The sequence below is a fragment of the Ursus arctos genome, unplaced genomic scaffold (genome assembly GCF_023065955.2).
Source record: "Ursus arctos isolate Adak ecotype North America unplaced genomic scaffold, UrsArc2.0 scaffold_4, whole genome shotgun sequence".
NCBI lineage: Eukaryota > Metazoa > Chordata > Mammalia > Carnivora > Ursidae > Ursus > Ursus arctos.
Window position 1 is genome coordinate 10,581,817 of NW_026623056.1, and position 17,393 is coordinate 10,599,209.

Here is a 17,393-nt window from a genome sequence, read left to right on the forward strand (position 1 = left end):
CCAAAACACTTTATTTACCAAAACCATGTCTTAGTTTGCGACTCTTGAGACAGATGAAAAAAACTGACAATTGACCATGAGCTGATAAAAATAAACTCTTGGCTGAGAAATCTTCCTGTATGTACAGAAAGTTCATCTTTCTTCCTTTCCAGAAAAAAAGTCTCAAATTTGCCTTCACACATCTTTCTTCTTTCAGACATTATCCTTTACTTCCAAACAACATGCCATTTTTTTCAACCAGACTAAATTCATGTAGATTGCAGGCCGAGAACATTAACTTTCTCTTCTTTTTTTTTAAATTTTTTTTTATTACACTATGTTAGTCACCATACAGTACATCCCTGGTTTCTGATGCAAGGTTCGATGATTCATTAGTTGCGTATAACACCCAGTGCAACATGCAATACGTGCCCTCCTTACTACCCATCACCAGTCTATCCCATTCCCCCACCCCCCTCCCCTCTGAGGTCCTCAGTTTGTTTCTCAGAGTCCATAGTCTCCCATGCTTCCCTCCCCCTTCTGATTACCCCCCTTTCTTTATCTCTTTCTTCCCCTACATTAACTTTCTCTTTAAACCCTTAACTCCCTGAGGGAAAAAGTCTTATTGATGATTAACATAAATTTGGTGGCCTAAGAGGATTAGGCACCATCTTTCATCACTGGCTCTGAATTCAAGTATCTCTTTGACATTTGGCACAGGGGAAATGAACGAAATTCCTACAACCCCACTGAGCCTATTTCTTTGGAGATGTAAGGAAGGCAAGCCTGTTTTTGGTAAAGCTGCAATCACATCAGATTCTCCATCAGATTTTACACTATTTTTTGTAACTAAACAAGCAAAATCTATGGAAGTTGCAAGTAGTTAAGAGTCACAGATTATTGGAAACCTAGAATGAGATAGGGATTGAAGAAATTACAAAAACCACCTCAGCCCCAATCCCAGAGATGAAGAAATGAGAGTAATCCCAACATTCCAATTAATCGATGTGAAGTCAAAATTGTGAAGTACATTAGAAACTAAAGCATGATTAATATACTAAGTTTTATTCTATTAATAAAAGATATACTTAAATTACAATACATCTGTGTTGACACATTCACCAAAATTCTGCTTCTGGGCACAACTGTCAAATTTATTTATTCCATAATACGATGCCTACGAAATGAAATACGTTCTTTTTGGTCCTACAGAGTATGATTCAAATATTTCCTCCTCCTCTAAAATAAGACATATAAAGACACAGAACTGCTATACAAGTCCATGTCAACGCATCCAGAAATGCATGAAAAGAGCGTCACTCCAGGTTGGGGTAATAGAAGAGGTGAGATGACAGAACAGAGAGAAGAACATCAAAACATTCAGCACATCCCCTGAAAATTACCAAGTACTGACCTGAAGTCCTTAATATTGTGATGACATCTGGTTCCAACACAAATGTCAAATTTGGCTCTACACATAATACTTTGAACTCTTGTGTGCTTGAAGAAGACAAGATCTCTGACCTAAAAGGTTAGAACCTAAAATACTGCAAGTCCACCAATAGGGAAGGCGGAAAGAGACGTATAAACATTAGCAGTCTTTAGACGGTACATTCAAAAACAGGCAAAGGAAAAGAAAACCTGGATAGTATGCTTTAATTTTTTTTTTAATGTATAGTAACTTCAGGGGAAAATTCATATATACTAAAAACAATATTTTCATATTTTTAAGCATAAAAGAATACACACATTAACAAACATTTTAAATTTAAACCTTAAAAAGCCACAATTATAGAAGACATCTTCATTTTAACAGGTTTGTACCAATTGCTCATTAAGGCATACGTGTACCAACATCACATAAAGAAAAAAGCTTTTGTTTGAAGCCAAGTATTCCCAACCAAGATTCCAAGGTATGCTCAAAGTAAGATTTTGGAATAATCTTTAAAATAATGGAGCGCTTGGCTGGCTCAGTCAGTACAGCATGCGACTCTGGGTCTTAGGGTTGTGAGTTCAAGCTCCATGTTGGGCATCGAGCTTACTTTAAAACAACAACAACAACAAACGAAGGTAAAACCTCTAAAGTTGGGCAAACAAGATAAATGCTTAAAACATGGAACAGGCTAAGCTCAAAAGTTTTTCTCTAAGGCTCAGTCCAAAACCTCACTTCAAAGAAATAAAGACATCTGATATTTTCATGTTCCCAATTCTATTTTGAGCATATAGTGTGAATCTTATCACTAAAAGGTCCTTAAATTATTTTGCCTAAGGGCCAGGTATTTAAATTCTTTTGCCTCAATCAGCTTATATAATGATCAGGTTTCTTCCAAACCTTAAGACGTACAATTTAAATACACTTATCATAAAAGTATAAATGCACACTAGTAAACTTTCTCCTTTAACAATTTGTACTCTTCTAAGAGATCATTTACAAAGTAAGAACATAATTCCTTGAATCAGGAAGGGTAACTTACAGATTTTTCTACAAAGAAAATGAAATCCCTTATACTATCACAATTTACATTTTCCTGCATTTATGCAAGCCTTCTTCATTTTACAATCTACAAATCACAACCATGCCTAAATTTAACGTTAGACTAATACTCTTGCTACTGTGCCTCATCACCACTCTTCATTATGTTTTCCAACAAGGTTGGAGATGTGCACATACACATACACAAAAATACACACTAACTCATGCAATAAGACTAATTTTCAGAATAATCCATGATAATGTTAGCTAACCAAAGAGTATCATTTAGTCATGTAATCCTTCAAGACAATAATCTATTTTCACTCACCCTCATTCTCTTACTTGACAGAAGTCTGGAAAAAGATGAACCCTGAAGAGAAAACCCTTCACAACTGTGAAAGCAAACTACAATAGGAAAATTAAAAACCTACAACAAACTTCGTTCTATGCAGAAATCCATTCTGTAATTTTAACGACAAAATGATGCATCATTCAACCTCTGTTTGAGCTCCTCCAATGTTGAGTGCTTCTGTCTAAGGGTGCTATTTTGCTACATTATTAGACAGCTCTAATTGTTTCAAAGTTCTTTCTTCTAGGATTCAAATGTATTTACCTGAATTCATACTCAGACCTTCTGGAGCTATAGACCAAAAAGGCCTAACTCTACTTTAAATGAGAATCTTTAGCTACTGGAAGGACTTTCTCCTAGTCTCTCACCCCCAAGTGTTCTATTTCCCATTTTAAAAAATTTGTGACATAACAATTACAAAAACCTGCTCCAGTTTGTGTCCTTCTAAAAATATGGCTCCTAAAACAGAACACAGTGCTTTATTCACAGCATCTTTTCAATAGTTAGTAAATGTATTCCTTTCTGGACAATGGGGTAGGAGTAGTCAGTAAAACTCAGAATCTCTTCAACTACAAAAAAGATTTAGAAAGTATAGATAAAAATTCACAAAAATCTGCCACTATAAGAAATGGGTGCTGGGACAAGTGGATATCCACATGCAAAGGAATGAAACTGGAACCCTACTCCATAATATATAAAAAAAAAATTACCTCAAAATGGATCAAAGATCTAACTAAGTGACTCTGGATTAGGCAATGGTTAGATGGGACACCTAAAGCACAAGCAACGAAATTTAAAACCTTTTCACTCCAAAGGACACTGCAAAGAAAGTGAAAATTCACAGAAGAAAATTTTTGCACAACATGATAATGGACTTGTGTCTAGAACATATAAAGAAATAGTACAACTCAATACTAAGACAGCAAACAACCTAATTTTAAAATGGGCCAAATATCTGAATAGCTAGTCCACCAAACACAATATACAAACGGTCAATATGCACATGATCATACCTTCAACATCACTAGCCATAAGGAAAACACAAATCAAAACCGCAATAAGATACCACCTTCACATCCACCAGAAGGGCTAATGAAAGAAAAGGACAACAATAATGGTGGTTGAGGGGCACCTGGGTGGTTCAGTTGGTTAAAAGTCTGACTCTTGATTTCAGCTCAGGTCATGATCTGAGGGTTGTGGGATCCAGCCCTATATTGGGCTCTGCACTCAGGAAGGAGTCTGCTTGTCCCTCTCCCTCTGCTCTTCCTCATGTTCTCTCTAGCTCTCTAAAATAAATAAATAAAATGTAAAAATAATATAATAATGGTGGTTGAGGATGTGGTCAAACTGGAACCCTCAAACACTGCTGGTCAAAATGTAAAAATCAGGGGTGCCTGGGTGGCTCAGATAGTTAAGCGTCAGCCTTCGGCTCAGGTCATGATTCCGGGGTTCTGGGATCAAGCCCCACGTCCAGCTCCTGGCTCAGCGGGGAGCCTGCCTCTCCCTCTCCCTCTGCCTCTCCCCCTGCTCATGCTCTCTCTCTCTGCATCTCTATGTCTCAAATGAATAAATAAAATCTTTAAAAAAAAGTAAAATGCAGCCACTTTTGAAAAGTCTGGCAGTTCCTCAATGAGATTTTTTTTTTTTTTAAGATTTTTTATTTATTTATTCGACAGAGATAGAGACAGCCAGCGAGAGAGGGAACACAAGCAGGGGGAGTGGGAGAGGAAGAAGCAGGCTCATAGCAGAAGAGCCTGATGTGGGGCTCGATCCCAGATCGCCGGGATCACACCCTGAGCCGAAGGCAGACGCTTAACCGCTGTGCCACCCAGGCGCCCCCCTCAATGAGATTTTAATTAGAAATAACAAATTACAATTTCAAGACAAATTAGTATAAAATTGACAGGTGTCATTAAAAGATTTCATAAAAATAAAAAACCATATCAGGACACGCTTCCTTCCTATATATCCAATGACCACAATACCTCAGCTTTAAATTCTAGGTGACAATAAAACAGCAAGTGTATATGATGTGCCAAGAAGATGTACTAACAATTTTCTTTATAATTACCACTGGCAATTAAAATAGCCCCCTATATAATTTCCAGATTCCCACGTAAAAAAATTACCCTTCGAACTGACAAAAATTTTATAATCAAAGTAAAATAAGTTGGAAAGCAAGGACTTTTAATCAAGGTCACCAAACGGGCAATTAATCATTAATAGCTTCTAGAGAAAGATCACATACAAAAAAAGTAAGCTTTACCAAATAAAGGTGATACAGATTTTTGTCAAAATGTAATAATGGACTATAAATCCCTGGCCCTCTCCAAACAAGGTAAGGCTTGTTAAAGCAGACTGCTGGGTCTTCACCCCCTATTCTTTTGGATCCAACTACTAGGCCTGGGGTGGAACCAAGGATCTGCTTTTCTAACAGGGTACAGGAAGCCTCTGATGCTACCGGAGACCACACTTTGAGACCTACTACACTATACAATCCTGAATCATACAGCAGCATTCTTTTGAGAACAAAAGTTGGTAATGTTACTAATCCAACAATCAACTATCAAACATCATTAAACAAAACAGGTTATGTAATACAATTAAGACACATTAGAGCAGCTTTTTTATCTTTAGGACTTTTCCAGCGTTGTCTGCTCCAATCGGTACATGCTACTGTTAGCGTGCCCATAAGCTATCTTTCAAGCCCTTGATCAGCTCTACTGTATCCATGAAGGCTGCTCTCATTCTCCTAGCTGGAAGTTACTGCTCACGCCTTTGAACTTAAGTCCTCACTTGTACCACCCATAAGATAATGACTGTCAGCTGTATTATTTGTTCAGTTATCTGTATTCAAGACTTATGAAAGTTTCACGGTAGCCAACAACCATTCTTACATCCCTCAGAGCTCTCAGCACAGGCTCTCCAAAAATACTGACTAAAAATGTGTTCAGTAAATAATTAGGACCAATAACTTTCATCTCATCCCCCCAAAAAATGAAGACGCAGTAACCAAACTTCTACAGAGAAATGAAGTGAAAATCAAATCTTTTGTAAATAACGATATATGACGTTAAGTTATAATATTTAACAATTTATTTTCAGGTTTTTCAGGCGTAAGAACACTGAATTGGGAGGTTCAAACCCTAGCTTCAATGGTAACTTACAATATAAGCCCTGAGTTGATTAACTTACTCTGCTCCTAAAACGCATTCACAATCCAAAATTAGGCTGTTGTTTTAAACATTAATCTGCCATAGACAGATTACAAACAGTATGGGACCTGCTGCCCAAGTAGAAGTATTTCTGTAATGTGTTATTTACATTAAAATATCTGTTTCATGGCATGTATTAGACATGCTGCCAGCTGACCTAGATAAAGATGCTCAATTTGCATATATAGTTTCCAAGAATTTCCTTGAAAACAAGGTGGAACCACCATTATCACAGAATACAGCAAAGAATTCAGCAACACTGTAAAAATGTCTTCAATTTTTCAGTATCATGAACTTTAATTCTTCTACGATATTTCTATACAATCTCATTATATTAACTTTCATCTGCCTGCACATCTTTACACCATGTCTAATATATAATAAATAGGTTCTGAAGAAATACACAAAACTGTTTTTGTCCTTCATGATTTTGTGTAGTCCTCTTCATAAAGTTCATGAGACTATCAAGATCCACATCTGGCAATTTAGGAAAGAAATGAGATCCAGAGCAGCTCCAAGAACTCAAGTCCTAAGTACATGAAACACATACCATTTTTGCAATTCTACTTAATCGATGATGGACTCCAAGGTCAGAATGGACAATAAAAAGATCAATTTCTGAAACATTTGAGGTCAATTTAAGGAACTGGGGGGTGGGTTGTCTGTTTAAACATATACTGGCAGTCCTCATTTTGTATGGTAATGTGGTCATAGAAATGACCATGTGAGATGAAACAGCAAACCTTAATCAGTGGGACCTGTTCTGTGACCTTTAAAATTAACAAAACGTTAAAAACTCTGTTATACAAGAAAATACAGTAAAAGTATAAAATATTTTTATATTATATAAAATCATAAACATATCTATTATATAAAATTATATTTTAAAAAATATTTAGTATACTATAACTTTAAAATTAGAATCACTGTAAATCAAAGTGCTTTATCTCTTTGTAAATAACTTATCAAGTAGTTTGACCACATTTGTCTCCTCTCATGCTATAACTTTAATACAGAGCATCTATTATATTTTATACACATTGAGGAACTGTCATACTCCTTTTTGAGTTGGGACCAGCTTCTAACATTCTAGCCCTTGCACTTCCAAAGGTCATGAATGTCTCTGAAAGAGTCCCATTAGTGTAAAGATTTTTGCCAGCATTAGTTCCTCTGGAATATCAGCCTTTTCATCACAACGACTTTCCTCATTTGCCCTTAAGTTTGTTAAGTTCCTCTGACCACATATCCACAGTCTCTTGAACAGTGATAATATTTTCTTCTTATACCCCATTTATATTTGACTCAAATTTCACTGTCAGCATTATCATTTTTCATTTCTTCATTACCCTTGCATCTTCACTGACGTTAAAGTATGATTTAACAAAAGTTATTGGATGATCAGAAAACAGAAGGCCTACTGAGGAAAAAATATAATGGGAGAAAAAAATTTAATGGCCATAAAAAAAATTATGTACTTTTAAATATCTTCATGTAGGGCGCCTGGATGGCTCAGTTGGTTAAGCCTCTGCCTTCGGCTCAGGTCATGATCCCCGGGTCCTGGGAAGGGCTCCCTGCTCAGTGGGGAGTCTGCTTTACCCTCTCCCTCTGCCCTCCCCCTCCTTGTGCTCTCTCTCAAATAAATAAAATTTTAAAAAAATAAGAAAAAATAAAAATCTTCAGGTAGGAACCCTCATATGCCAAGTCAAAAGGCATGACTAACTTTAGAAAACAGGTACAACTCCTATCCCATGTAAAGGGTTAGCTTCCTTTACACAGAGATCCATAAGAAAATGATCATCCACCCATGGATACAGGAAACAAAGAGCTGATAGAAAATAAAAATTTTAAAGCTTGAAACACGAAGATTCTCTCCTTGTACGAGACGTGCAAATCAAGATTTAACTGAGAACTCTGATACAACTGGGATGAATCTTAAGATACAACACTGAGCAAAGAAGCCATAAATAAGGACATATACTGTATGATTTCCAGGAAGTATGAAAATAATTGATGATGTAAAGTCAGGATACCAGTTATCTTTCCAGAGGTTGGGGATAGAGTAATAACTGGGGTAGTGGTCACACAGGTGTGTTTAATTTGTAAAATTCATCACCTTTTTACATATTATGTCTATGATGTTACAATGAAAAGGAAATCTTAAAAAAAAATACAAGATAGTATTTTTCATCTACCAGTTTGGTAAAGATAAAAAGTGCTTAAAAAAAAAAAAGTGTTATAACACCTTGTGGTGTTATACTTAAATACTACTGCTAGGAGTGTCCATATTACTACTACTTCCATGGAGACAATCGCAGCTAAATGTTAAAATGCACAAATCCTTTGATCCTAAAATCTCACAGTGGGGAATTTATTATTCAAAACATGCTTGCATACATACAAAATAACTTACATTCAGTTATTCTTGCAGCATTCACAAAACAAATGAACAAACTACTGTCCATCAACAGAAGCCTGTTATAGTGACATATTATCCAGTCAAAAAAAGAGAATAAATAAACTCTTCAGGTACTGATTAGGGCATGATCACCATGCTATACTTACTGTTAGGTTAAAAGGAGAAAGAGGGGAAAAATGCAAAAAACTGTGTATAATATATAATACTGGGGAGGGGCTGAGAGAAAACTGATTATAAATTTGTTTATATATAATAACATCATCTCTGGAAGGATACATAAGACAGTGCTAACGCTGAATGCTCCAAGGAGAAGAATTAGGTGGCTAGGGGGGCAGATATGAGATTTATCAATGTATATACTTCTGTAACATTTTAAACTTGAGCTATGTAAGATGTTCAATGTTCAAAACAAGGAGTTAAAAAATAATTACCTGAATGGGAAGCAAAATTAAAGACCCATAAAGAGATGACCAGAACCTAGATTTATAAAAATGCTTACCATCTTTCACAGAAAGACAATCGAGAAATGTTTTAAAAGGCTAAAATATTTAGGATTTAGATAGACTGTAAAATGAGTTAAACTACTGAGATTTATGGTGAGGTCAGAAACACAGCAGCAACAGAAATCTATGTTTCAGAGAATATAAGCAGCACAATTTATCTGGCACATTGGGAGCATCCACTTCGAGATACCTATTTGATTATTTGACATGAACTCAACAAAAGAGATAAGAGAGTTCTAAATACTAAGTACAAAAAGAAATAGAGAAGTAAGACAAAGCACCAGAAATTATGGTTAACATGCAATCAGCAAGCTCTAAGGGGCAGAACTATGACTTTTTTCTCATCTATATTTCTATCACATGTTGAAAAGTTCTCTCTCTACCATTCACTATAAGGTACTTGCCATCTTTTACTTCTACTACATGGTATAATGAGAAGAACTCTAGTTTTGGAGCTCTAGTGACCTAGGTCCATATCTACCTGGTCCATGTTATTACTAAGAACAGCCCTGAACATATAAAGCCCTGAAGCTTAACTTCTGAGCTTCAGATTCTATTTCTTTAAAATAGGGACATTACTGTCCACCTTATGGTATCCTCATAAGGATTACAGATAATGTATGTTAAAAACAAAACAAAACTTAGGGGCGCCTGGTGGCTCAGTGGATTAAGCATCTGACTCTTGATTTCAGGTCAGGTCATGATCTCAGGGTAGTGAGATGAAGCCAAACATCAGGCTCCGCGCTGGGCATGGAACCTGCTTAAGATTCTGCCTCTGCCTCTACCCCTCCCCTCCACGCTGAGAACGCACGCATTTTCTCTCTCTCAAAAAGACAGAAAACTTAGCACAGTGTTTGGTGAGTAAAAGGCACTCAAAAAAGGTAGCTTTAATTGTCTTACCTTCTTGTAAAAATACTGTAATTTTTTTTTGTGGGAGACAGTTCAGAGAGAGAGAATTTGTTGTATGTTTAACTCCTTCTCAAAGACACATGGCAGGGGCACCTGGGTGGCTCAGTTAGTTAAGCATCTGCCTTTGGTTCAGATTATGATCTCAGGGTACTGGGACAGAGCCCTGCAGCAGGCTCCCTGCTCAGTGGGGAGTTTGCTTCTCCCTCTGCCCCAACCCCTGCTCATGCTCTCTCTCAAATAAATAAAATCTTAAAAAAAAAAAAAAGACACATGGCAAAATACAAAAAAAAGGGAAACTATCTTATTTGCCTAATCATAAAGACCCTTACAAGGGAGTCAAAGAAAGATGAAGAAATAACAAGAAGGGGAACATTCACTATGACCTGACCTTAACACTGCATAAAGTACCTGGTCCTTCCAAACCTAAAAGATGAAAGAGAAAAGAAGAAAGAAGAAAAAAAGAAAGAAGAAAGAAGAAGAAAGAAAAAGAAAAAGACCTACATGGGAAAGATACTTTTGGACATTCTGAATATCCATTGTTAAATCTTACACACATTAACAAAAACACTGCTATCTTCCAACACAGACAGAATTCATACTCTACTGCCATTTACCTTCTAGTGGAAGAGAAAAAAACAAACACATAAGCAAAAAGCACTCATAGTAAACTCCAGTAGGCCTGTAATTGGCCTGAGTAAACTGCTGAAATAAAAGTGGTACCCTCGTGACACCGATGCCCCGTCAAAGCACAACACATACTGATTAATAATGATGCCCTGAAACCATGGGTCCAATGAATTTTGGGCTGTTTGTACCTGCTGGTCAGCACTGTTCGTTGTTAACAATGAGATGGATGGCTTGCACCTGGTTTTGCTGAGACCTCCCAGAGGACTCTGCCAAAGGCCTATGTGGTCAGCAGGACATAAGAAGACCCAGGTGAGATCCACTGTGAGCTCCTTGGATTCACGGCGCTTCTCTCACACATCCGTGATCCTGGTCTGCAGAGAAAACAAGGCCAGTATGACCGTACAGAGGGAAGAAAAGCTGGAGTCCACACTACCTCCGCAGGTCCACTGCTAGGAGGCAACCTTTGGCTGTGATGTGTCACCTTACTTCAAGACACTTACTGTACCATACATCCTTTTGCAGCAATAAATTAGACTGATCAGCACTGTGTTTTGGGGTCCTGTGAGTCTCCTTTAGCAACCAAACCCTCCTCCCTGCCACTGTTAGCAGAACAAGTTAAAAAAGAAAAATGGTAAGTAACTGCTATGGAGAAAATAAAACAGAATAATCTGATAGTGAAAAAATCCACAGGCAATGGGATTAGAAAAAATAGCCAGGAAAGAAGGAAGGGACATTATGAGCTGCGGTACAAATGAGAAGAGAGTTCCAAGCAAGGGACAGGCTCTTAGGCACAAACAGGTTCCACTGGATCAGAAGACAAATACGGCTAGAAATACGGATCAGTAGACAAGGGACAAACAGCAGAAAGTTAAATCCAAGAACGAGATGGGATGATCAGAGAGAGCCTTAAAAATCTGGATTTCAACTAATTTGATAGCTTTCCAACTGGCCTTGCTGCCTCTATCTCCTCACATAGCCATTCGCCCTAACTCTAACCATTATAATGCCTCTAAGGGTTCTATAAGATAAATATGATCATATAATTTCACAGGGACAGCATTATCTTGATTATCTTTCTCTTCTATCACATAATTTCAAAATATGTGCCCTAAGCCCTAGTCACATACTGTCCCAAGGTTCTGTTCGCTTTTTAAACCAGATGTATGTCCACTAACACACTCTACGCCACGATAATGATTACGGACCATTCTGTCTTTCTGGAGTCTGAGTAAAATGCATACAGCCCTCCACAAACACAACATACAGTTACACCGTACTGGACATCTGCTGGTTTTGGCTGCCAGTACCCAGTCTCCCTTCTGGAGCAGCACACTAATTCTGCTTTAGAGGAACCACATAGCTTCTACCGCGGAGTCTTGGCTGGAATTTAAATCAGAGTGTCCTCCCCTCCTCTGGCCAAAGGATAGAAACATAACTCAAGCTAGGCTAATCAGACTCCCTCCCAGATATCTGAATGTAAAGAGAAAAACCATAAAAGGAAAATAATTTGAACTGAATATAACCACTGCCAAGTCAGCTCACGGATTCCTTTGTCCTAGATCTCTTGTTCATTTTTTCTTCGCTTTGGTGAACCACCACTTTCCTCTTTCTAGCTTCAGTATCTGGAGTCTACTTCTGTTCCTTACAACCAAAAAACCGAGAGTCAAGAAGCCAAGAGTGTGACAGAGGTCAGCAGTCACTCCAGCAGAAATCATAAAGCAAAGAAGAACAGAACGTGACCTAGTGAGAGAGGGAACTGAGTTATAATGACAGAACACTGGACTTGGAGACCTAGTCTTGCCACTACTGGAGGAAACACATGAGAATTCATTCTATTATATTGTAGAAGATGTGCCAATTATCCATGAAGTCAGAAAATGAAATCAGTTATGGCCAAAACAAAATGGCAATTCTCTGAAACAGCTATCTCTGCAGCTTTAAATCCTGTTTCTCCTGATCTCCTTTATGTATCCGTAAGGTAAAACCCCATACAGCTAGAGGTAATTTGAGGGACCCTGTTCCTTGAAACTTTAAAAATAAAGGCACACCTGTACTTGCCCAACTCTAATTTCCTCCATTAGGTTACTATGCCTCTTACATATTCTAACATTCTTCTCACCAGTAAGGCAGTTATGTCTGTGTCTCTGTATTAATAAAATGTTATCTCCCTCCCGAAAGGCAAGAATGTTTGAATCTCAGTGCCTACTCAACATGACAGGTGGTATATATAGTAAAAATAACAAAGATAATAAAAACTTTCTGATTTTTAAATATCTACTATTATCCCTAGCACTGCTAAGCACTTTGCATTTATTTTTAAACCTCATAATCAAGCTAACTAGATATTATTATTCCCATTTTACACTTGCAAAAACAGACTCCAAGAAGGAAATTACCCAAGACCATAAAGCTAGAACTACCTAGGTCTCCTGAATTCAAATCCCTCCGTTCTCCCACTATTCTAATAGATGAGGATCTAAACCAGGGGTTTTCGAACTGCAGTTCACAACCTATTAGTGGATCATGAAATAAAGTTAGTGGACCGTACCCTCTGTGCTAATGAAGTAGGCAATGTAAGTGTATCACGTGAAGGGCAAATACTGTTCCATGAAACTCTTAATTTCATTGTCATATACACACATGTACAAGGCTGCAATGTAAACGCACGTCTTACTGTGGACTACAGATCAAAAAAGTCTGAAAGCCACAGACATAAGCACTGTCTTTATTACAGCTGTATGCATTGACCTATCTTCTCAATTTTTCAAAGGCCTAATGTTTAAATGCATTTAGGCAGTAAAACCCTTCACCTAATATCCTCAAGACATTACAAAAGCAAAACACAACAAAAATCAAACAAGGTTTACAAGGTGGTAAGTAAAAAGGTATGTGGGAGATAAGTACCATGTTTCTCCGCCTCCAGCAAAGTTTATGCTAAAAACTACACTACACATCCATATAAGATGGTAAAGAACAAAAATGAGTTAGCTGTTCTTTCACTCTCTTCCCCCAGGCTTTTACTAAATCATTTTCAAAAATGTTTCTCTACTTTGCTATGCTTCACTAGAGGTAACAACCCAATTGTATCAGTTTTCTGACCATTTCCATGAGTGATTAAATAAATACTATCCAATATATACTGTCTCTTAAAAAAAGAGGACTTCACTCACACATACAACTTTATGTAAAACAAACAAACAAACAACCCAAAAACCAAAAACCACACTCGGAAGGTGACGAGCAACAATGTCACTACGGTTATGCTGCTTTCTTCTACAAGAAGCCACACGCCCAGGGAACAGCAGTGAGCATTATGGCACAGACTGAAAATTCAAATGTTCTTTGTTACTAGGAGAAAAAAAAAGATGATTTAATAATTCTTCTAAGGCACAAAAGAAGAAAAATGTGTTTGAGAACTTATCTACCTTTTAAAATCAGTCACAAATTAGTCATTTATAGCTCAAGGTAGCAGACTAAATAAATTTATCTCTCTCTCTCTCCTCCTTCCCAAGGTCCCCCTGAAACAACAGGAAAAAGATTTAAATTAAAATGAAATGATAGCACTGTGGCAAAACAAGAAGTTATCGAACAATCATAAATTTTCAGGAAACCTGGGCAGAGAGAAAGTAGGAAAGACTTGGATTAACAGGAAGAAAAAGAGGAAAGCATATATATAAGACACCAAAATCTTTTCAAGGACATGCCAGAGAAGTTCCAAGTTATAATCAAACTGGTCACAACTACAAGGAGGAGGACACAACGCAGATGTTTCATCAGGATGCTGCACTACCTTCCTATGGACAGATGACCCCTCTTCCTCCGACCTGGGATCAGAGACATGGTGGTAGCAGCTTGTGGCCTTTGGGATAAAGCCAAAGAAGTGATCTCTATGAAGTAGGCATTTCTGCCTAAGTTAGTCTTTCTGTGAGAGCAGCCAGGCTTGAGAGAAAAGCAGAGCAGCAAGATGGCAGGAACATCAGACCTCTAAGACAAAAAGGGAAATGGAGGGGGTTGGTGGAAGCAGGTGAAGAAAGAGAAAGGGATCAATTCTTAAAGCCAGCCAAGTGAAATCTATCAAAGCACACCCACCTGCAGTATTTAAAGACACCATCATCGAAGTGATACCCCACACCCCCCCCCCCCAGTCCTGGAAGGAGGCCCGGTCTGCCGGTCCACACCTAAACCACCTCCACAGAACCTACCACACCAAAACTACCATTCAAGACAGACGGCTGGAGAAGTACACACTGCAGCAGGCACACTTCAACTGCCAGTACTAACCAAGACCCACGAAACATGTCGAGAAATCTAACAGCATGAAACGGAACTAAATAAACAGAACTGTTAACAGAAAAAACAGAAATCCAGGACAAAATGGGCATGATTTACCACCACGCTATTTATAAGTTGTGGCGATTTACCTTCCTTCCAAGGTAAAGCAAAGTAAAGCAAAGCAAACTAAACAAAACAAAGAAAGAAGAGGAGAAAAGACGAAAGAAAGAAAGAAAGAAAGAAAGAAAGAAAGAAAGAAAGAAAGAAAGAAAGAAAGAAAGGGAAAGAAAGAAAAAAAGCAAGACAAAACCCCTACAAACAAAAAAGTAAAAGCTGTAAAAAAAATTTAAATACGAATTAAGATCTTAGGGGGTCCAAGATTCACTTACACAAAGCATCCAAAAGTGGAGAACAGAGGTGGAAGGAAATTGATTTTCAAAGGGGGGGGGGGTCGGGAGAAATGGTAAACTTTCCAAGAAATAAAGATTCAGTCATCAAAGTGAAAAGATTCAACAAAACAAAAACAACATAACAAATGAAAAAAGACCCATGACTAGACAGACTCATGCTAGTAAAATTCCAGAATACCAAGAAAGCTGCCAAAGAGAAACAAGAAACTAACATTCATCTTCTCATCAGAAATACTGGATGCTAGAAGACAGCAGAGCAGGAAAAAAAATGTTGAAAGTAGATTCCTATAACCCAAAGCTGCCCCACCATGTATGCTACAAATAAACAGGTTACCAGAGACCTCTGCTGCAAGCAGCTGCACCCCCCAAAGAGTACCAGTTTTTATACACATGACATAAAGGGCTGCTGCAAAGCACTGCTCTCACTAGTCAGATTTGCCGTCAAAAGTCAAAATAAAGACTTTTTAGAAACTGAAAAATTTTAATTTTTCTTATATGAGAAAACAAAAGAGGATACTCTTTTCACTGACAGTGGGAGATTCTCCTTGAATAGAAGTGTAATAACAGTGGTCTATTCCTTTCTCATATATATTACACACAAAAATTGCTAATTCTTTTTCAGTTTCTAAAAACATCCTATAGCAAAAAGAGGTAACAGAACTAAGTAGTTGCAAAGTCTAATTTGTACTCTGTAGTAATATTTTAAAAGTTGGAAAGAGGAAGTACAGAAGAATAAATCCACTAATCTCCTCAAAACTTTCATATTAGATGTGCCTTATGGTTAACAGATCAAGAAATAAGAATCTTAAGTATAATTTATCATTTAAAGTTACTACAGCAAACAAAGCCTGCCTCTAGGAAATAAGACTGGGAGGGAATAAGGAAAAATAAAGGAAGAAAAGATACTCTTAGCTTTCTTCAAATCATTCTGCACTGTCTGGAGCTTTTCTACCGCATGTATGTATTACTTTGAAATTTTATATCTGATTTTTAAAAAGTATGGTACAACAGAAATTAGAGTACTAGATAGTGCGTAAGACACACACACACACACATTTATGTGAAATATCCACAATATATAGAACAGTATGCACAGGATCCCAACTAATACGAAATTCTACTAAACTGTAAATGTAAATAAGCCATGTTAAATAGTTTCTACATACTTTATACATACATTCGAATTGTGTACGTATGATAGAATACTCACCAAACTATAACTAACAACTATCTCTGGTGTATGAGATGAGGTCAAACTGTCAGCCTTTTTTTTTTTTTGAGACAGAGAGAGAGAGAAAGAGAGAGAAGGGGAGGGACAGAGGGAGAGAGAGAATCTTAAGCAGGCTTCACACCCAGCACTAGCCAGGCACAGGCTCCCTCTTACAACCCTGACATCATGAACTGAGCTAAAATCAAGAGTCGGACGCCTAACCAACTGAGCCACCCAGGCATCCCAAACTGACAATTTTTACCTGTTGCTTCACAATATACATCTGTTCTACTTAGTCAACACATTCATTTTTGTAATATCTATGTGACATATAAAAGATAAACCACTGTCGGAAAAAAATCAGGGTCTCGAAGAGGAATTTGCACATCTGTGTTCATAGAAGCATTGTTCACAATAGCCAAATGTTGGAAGCAACCCAAATGTCCATCAGAGGATGAACGGATAAACAAAATGTGGTCTATACCTATCGTGGAATATTATTCAGCCCTAAAAAGGAAACGGACACATGCTACAACATAGATAAACCTTGAGGGTATAATGCTAAGTGAAAGATGCCAGTCATAGACAAATACTATAATGCCACTTGCATGAGGTATCTATCCTGTGTACTCAAAGTCACCAAAAGTAGAATGGTAGTTGCCAGGATATGAAGGGAGAGGGAAAGAGGGAGTTGTTTAATGAGTACAAAGGTAAAGAGTTCTGGAGATTGGTTGTACAACCATGTGAATACAGTTAACACAACTATTAGGTTATATGTATTTTAACACAATTTAAAAATAAATTTAAAAAGTGAAAGAATTAAAACACAAATAAAGGATAAATTAAAATGAAAAATTGTGGCATCTGGGGAGACAGTGTCAATCCTCATTATTCACGGCTCTCATATTTGTGAAATCTTCCTACTTGCTAAAATTTATGTGACCACAAAATTAATATTTGTAGTGCCTTTGCAATCTTTAGACTTGTACAGAACAGCAAGAAACCAGAGCTGCTTACTGTGCACATACCC

The 17,393-nt window shown here is 37.4% G+C and overlaps 1 protein-coding gene across 6 annotated transcripts in view; it reads right to left on the reverse strand.

Moving 5' to 3' along the window:
- The window catches only part of TBL1XR1 (TBL1X/Y related 1), a 171,030-nt gene that overhangs the window by 108,181 nt on the left and 45,456 nt on the right, over window positions 1–17,393 (reverse strand). For 4 of the 6 annotated variants that reach the window (XM_044383996.3, XM_057306830.1, XM_026498394.4 and 1 more), the window contains exon 1: window positions 10,660–10,842. The exons of the other annotated variants lie outside the window; for them this stretch is intronic. The gene's annotated coding sequence lies outside the window, so the exon portion shown is untranslated. Of the gene's footprint in view, window positions 1–10,659; window positions 10,843–17,393 lie in introns of those variants that run through there. 6 annotated transcript variants of the gene reach the window in all.